We start from the raw sequence: 6539 nt of genomic DNA, 5'->3' as shown, positions 1-6539 counted from the left end.
CCCTCCAAGGTTTCCCTCCTGTCTTCCTCCAACATTCCGTTCCAGCGGTCTCCTTAGGTTCTTCCGTTCCTTTGCCTTCCCTCTCCTCTCATCTCCCTGGCGCACCCTCGGCCCCTGTATCCCATCCCTTCCTTCTTCAGTCTTCCCCTCCCTCCTTATCGCTGCTCTTCTCTCCTCCTGGCCTCTCCTGCCTCCCCTTCTGCCTTCCTCCCTGCCTCTCCCTGTTTCTCCTAGCTTGCGTTGGGGACGGCGAATCAGCAGAGAGGGTCTAGGAGCCAAATAGTCACAACGTCTCCCCGTAAAGAGAGGAGGACATACACAGGTTGAGTTGCGACAGGTCCCCCCGTTCAGGCAAGGGTTTCTGTCCCTCCCACACTGGTCCCTGCCCCTTGCTTCACCCTGTCCTTCCCCTACCTCGCTGTTCTCCTCTGCCTCGTCCTCGTCAAGTCTACTTTCGGCTCTTCTCTCAAATTTGCCACCTACTGCTCCCACCTCAGCAGCTGAAACAGAAAAAAAAAAAAAGCCATGAGATTAGACATAAACATTAATGCTCTTGGGACCATGGCTCCTCACCCTTTTGCCGCATATGGATTTTCTCGTGTGAATAAAATCGTCAGGAGCTACGGCGTAAATTACTGTATATTAGTTCTGAGTTCTAAAGTACAAGACAAAGGGCCAATCTAAGGTGCATGTAATCCTTGGGGCTTGGAAACATGCAGGTTACTTCCACTGCAAAGCTGATAAGATTTGATTTATTTTTTTTACCCATCAGATTTACATTTATGGATGGGAGTAGGCTATTACTATAAAAAGGGGCACTACGAAGTGAGTCACATGTGCCACATCAGCTACTGGTCTACCTGCAGCTGCTCCTACAATAACCGGCATATAAATGTGCTAATTTTTCCACGAGGTGCACCAGCACTAGTCAACGAACTGAAGGTGAAGTGTACCAACAAAGGTTAAGACATAAGGCAGGACAGATAGTCTAAATCATAAGTAGATAATATTAACTCCCATCAGATGACTAAGGCACTCAAGGATATATTTTAGGTACGCAAGGGAGTAAAATATAACACAGTTACAATAATTCAGAATACCCTCATATCTGCTAAGCTTCGAGGCGGCGAAATATAATTAAAACAAGGTACACTCTGCTCGTACTCACACAATATTGAAGTGGGAGGACATTATTATTTTATTCTAGACACTCCATGAAATAATGTGTGCCATTAATAAAGCAATTTAATACACTCTTAATATACCTGAATTTATATACATGTATCTATCTATCTATCCATCTATATATATATATATATATATATATATATATATATATATATATATATATATGCCTCTAGACGATTTTACTGAGCTTGGGAGTGAGCTTTGGAACTGGAGTCGTCAAATACAGCTTTCATTAACTCCATAACAAGGGGTCTCTCCTTGGCTGCATAACTTCTTCTGGAGGTACAGTGCAAGTAGCAAAAATAAAATGAAACTTGGCGTCCTTGTCCTAAAATAGTTAAAAGGGCACATACGGTACTCCTACGATACTGGGCAGGGAGGAGAGTCATTTTTCTCTCCTCTGACAGGCTTTGGCACTATTGTTATCCTTGGCACCATTGTTCTTGTGTAGCAAACTTTACCTGTCATGTGCACCCACCCATACAACCAAGGTGACGCCCAGCCAACACCCATACATAAGCATAATTGGCTAACACGTCTCGTTGGATGCTGGTATAGTGACGAAATCGATTGCATATGAAACTGTGGGAATTCAGTCACTGTTTTAATTTCTACTTTAACTTCTTCCTCCCTCCGCCTTCACTCCTTCCTCTTACACCTCCCAACCTCCTGTGTCTCATTTTGTTCTCCTTTCCTCCCCTGTCCATCCCTAACTCCCTCTTGTTGTTCCTCCCTCCCTGTCTTCCTCTTTTCCTTTTCCTTTCCTTCCTCTTTCCCTCCCTACCACCCTCTTACCCTCACCTCTACTACTCGAACGTATCACAGAGCAGATCAGTCCACCTTGATTCACAGGTAGGCATCAACTCTGATCTTCTCTACTTCCCTCCTTTGTCTCTCCTTCCTTCTTATTCCCCCTGCCTCCCTGCCTTCCCTCCATCATGCGCACAAGCCTTACTACCATCCTGCCTTCCTGTCTTTCTCGTATTTTCTCTATCTGCCTTCCTGACTTCCACGCATTGTCTACCTATCCCCCAGTTCTTCTCTTCCTTCCTTCCTTTCTTCCTTACTTCTGCCTCTCCTCCCCCTTTCACCTCCCTTATCTTCTTGCCTTACCCTCCACTACTCCACTACTCACGTGTGTCACATAGCAAACCAGTCCATCCGGGTTGACAGGTACACTCCCAGGGCTCGCTACAGGTACCGTGTTCACAGCCTGGGTATGGGAAGCACAGTTCACACGTGTCACCCCACCACCCAACCTCACACCTGTGGAGAAAATGTAATTACACACCTGTCCTTTATCATATGTCTGTTCCTCATATACTGTACCTGTAGTGAGAATTCACTGACACACCTGTCCATGATGCCACTCAACCTTAACCCATTAGCTCCTAGAGTTCCTGTGGGAGAGATTTTGCTGGAAGGGTGCTAGGCGTACTGCCCTCTGACTGTCGGCTCATGGTCGAGAAGCTCATAGGTCCCTACCCCGGGGTTCCCTTCTTTATTAAACTTTGAAAATGCCCAGTTCCGTCTTATATTGAGAACACTGGGAGCAAATGGGTTAAACTTGCAAAAGATCGTTTACATAAACCTGTCCCTTCATCACTCAAGTTTATGTCATTTCCCCCATCACACGTGTTCCACAACCTCAGACTTGTAGTAATTATAATTACACGCCTGCAAACATCTTTTCTACCTGTCTGTTTTTATTAGTCGTAGCATCACTCCATCTCACACCTGTAAACACCTTCATTATACACCTGATACATGTGTCATCTGAACTCATCCGATCTGAAATATTCCATACAGATATCCATCCAAACTTGGTGGGCTGGCAGGCAAAATGAATACCTAAGGTAACATCAAGGTGAGGTAAGTGTGCTAACCTGGATAATGCAATGACATTTGTTTCCCGACAGTTGTGAATAACCTGCCATGGGCCAAGTTACAAAGACAAGCATCGTAGCTAAGTGCCTTATGAGGTCTGTCCCCATCTTTACCTTTACCTTACCCTTCACCATGCATAACCTGCACCCACCCAACTTTCCAAGACTCAAAGTCTCTGACCTCTCATAACTTACAGCATACACACACACACACACACACACACACACACACACACACACACACGATATACATATATATATATATATATATATATATATATATATATATATATATATATATATATATAATAGCAGCTAAAATAAACGTCAGAAGAGGTAATTATCAAAATCCGGTTAATCGGTTTAGTGAAAAGAATCTGTTATGAAGGCATGTGACCTTGAAATAATTACCTTGATTGCCTTAATTACTCTCTCTCTCTCTTTGCCTCCCCCCCCTCTCTCTCTTTCGTCACTTCCTTCAGATGGCAACTGTTGTCCTCATATCAACTCATCTCCCTCAAGTTTATCACACACACACACACACACACACACACACACACACACACACACACACACACACACACACACACACACACACACACACTTCTGCCTCATCCCTCATCACCACTCCCATCAAGCCCAAACACCTGCAATTACCCGCACCACAAATCTCAAAACACCTGTCGCTATCATTTATCCGTCAACCATCCACACCTGTCACCGTCACATCCACGTACCACACCTATCAATCTCAAACACCTGTACTAACTCACACCTGTCACCCATTATCACATGAAACTGGGAATATATATGCTTTTCCACACATGCAGTCTCTAACACGTGTCATTATTAAGTACTCTTCATACCTGCACACCTGTCACCTTCCCACACCTGGCCTAACCACACTTTCACCACCTCTCTTATAATTACTTCATCACTCACCTCTACAGTGAATCTCATTATGCCTTCCCCAACCACACCTCCCACCACCACCACAACCACCACCACCACCACCATCACCTTTCATCCTCCCTTCTCTCTCTCTCTCTCTCCATGCCACTGCTGTATTTATTATCACCATTCACCATACACAAACACTGTTCTTATGACTCTCTTCCTTCGTATTCAGTTCAGTTCTTCAGTCTTCCTTTTTTCGCCTTTCCTCCTGACTACGATCTCCAGTCTTTCAAATGCAATGTGTCCACTTGTACTCAAAACAATGGCTCTTGATTTTAGGTATCTCTTCCTCAGCATTTAAGTCCATCATTCTGCTCAATAAATATATACGTAAAAAAATGCCAACACCCACTAAAAATGTAAAAAAAAATATATATGCCAACACCCACTAAAAAAAAAAAAAAAAAGACAACACCCACTAAAAAGGTAAAAAAATATATATATATGCCAACACCCACTAAAAAGATAAAAAAAAATATATATATGCCAACACCCAGTAAAAATGTAAAAAAAATATGCCAACACCCACTGAAAATGTAAAATATGCCAACACCCACAAAAAATGCAAAAATATATACCAACACCCACTAAAAATGTGAAAAAAATATGCCAACACCCACTAAAAATGTAAACAAATGGCAACATCCACTAAAAATGTAAAAAAAATATGCCAACACCCACTAAAAATGTAAAAAAAAAAAAATGTATATGCCAACACCCACCTGCACTCCCCTGGTTCATTGCAGTACCCGTGCGTTTGGTGACAGCCTGGTGCACACACAGCTGTAGGCAGAGAGAGAGAGAGATTACACACACAGCTGTAGGGAGAGAGAGACAGAGAGAGAGAGAGAGAGAGAGAGAGAGAGAGAGATTACACACACAGCTGTAGGTAGAGAGAGAGATACACACACAGCTGTAGGTAGAGAGAGATTACACACACAGCTGTAGGTAGAGAGAGATTACACACACAGCTGTAGGTAGAGAGAGATTACACACACAGCTGTAGGTAGAGAGAGATTACACACACAGCTGGAGAGAGAGAGAGAGAGAGAGAGAGAGAGAGGGGGGGGTTATACACACACACAAATCTATCATACCTACCTGCCAACACAACCACAGACTTCATTATCCACCCACCTATCTATTGTATCTATTTTTCTACCGTCTACCCACCTCTCTTCCTGTTTCCACCTTTCTATCCATCTGTCTGTCTATCAATCCACTCATTTTCAATCCATCCATCTTCCTATTTTTCTACTTGCCTTCCCACTCTCTGCCAGTTCCCACTTGTTTCTTCATCTATCTATCCTTTTCCTCTACTTATCTATCCACCCATTTATTTATCGTTCACCTAATCTGCTAATATATCCATTTATCTTTCTACTTATCTACCCACCCATATGCCTACCTACTGTACTGTACCTGCCTACCTGTTTACCTACCTAGTTATATGCTTACCTATCTGTGTACCTAACTATTTTCCAGTCAAACAACTACCACTTCTCAGCTGCCTACCTCCCTATCTACCACCATACATACAGTTCCACCCTTCACATTTACCTACCTACCTACCAACCTACCTATCTGCCTGCCCCTACCTACCTCTTCAGTCTTTGTACCTGCTATTTTACCTACCTCTTTACCTTTCACTTACCCCTCCCTACCTCCCTGTCTTCATACCTCCCAGCATTCTTCCCTTCATCCCTCCACTATTTCTACTTTCTTCTTTTCCTCTCTTACTCCCTTCTTCCCTACCTTCCTCCCTCCCGGCAATCTTTCTACTTACCTTTCCAATATACTTCCTTTTTTACTTATTTCTCTTTCCTTCTTCCTTCCTTTCTCCCATCATACCTTCCATCTATTTACCTCTACATATTTTTTCTTCCTTCCCTTTCTTCCTTCCTTCTTTTCTTCTCTTCTTCCTTCCTTCCTCCATACCTCTTGACATTCTTTCTCATCATCTCTCCAGCATTCCTTATTCTTCTTATCCTTTCTTAGTTTCCTTCCCTACTTTTTTCTTTTCTTTCCTACTACGGTACCTCCTTCCCTGTCAACCAAACCTACCTGTTTCACTGCAAATCTCCTCCCTTTCCAACTTCCTTCCCTCCGCCCTTCCCTACCTACCTACCTTCCCTCTCATTTACCTACCTCCCTTCTTTCCTTGCTCCACACCCACATACTTACATACCTACTTACACCCACAGTCAGTACTTACGCGTGGAGCATGTAGGTCCTCTCCATCCTTCCTCACAGGTGCAGGTGTTAGGCGCTGTACACCTGCCATGGCCACACCCTAATAGAAAATAAATAGGGTGACAGGTATAATTAAGACAGGTAAGAATAAGTAGTAATTAGGGTGACAGGTGTAATTAAGACAGGTAAGAATACGACGTAATTAGGGTGATAGGTATAATTAGGACGGGTAAGAGTAAGGAGTAATTAGGGTGATAGGTATAATTAACAGGTAAGAATAAGGAGTAATAAGGGTGATAGATATCATTAAGACAG

The sequence above is a fragment of the Coenobita brevimanus genome, chromosome 67, assembly GCF_032717465.1.
Source record: "Coenobita brevimanus isolate Jiangsu-jjx chromosome 67, ASM3271746v2, whole genome shotgun sequence".
NCBI lineage: Eukaryota > Metazoa > Arthropoda > Malacostraca > Decapoda > Coenobitidae > Coenobita > Coenobita brevimanus.
The sequence above is the reverse complement of the archived record's forward strand: the minus strand, read 5'-3'. Positions refer to the sequence as shown.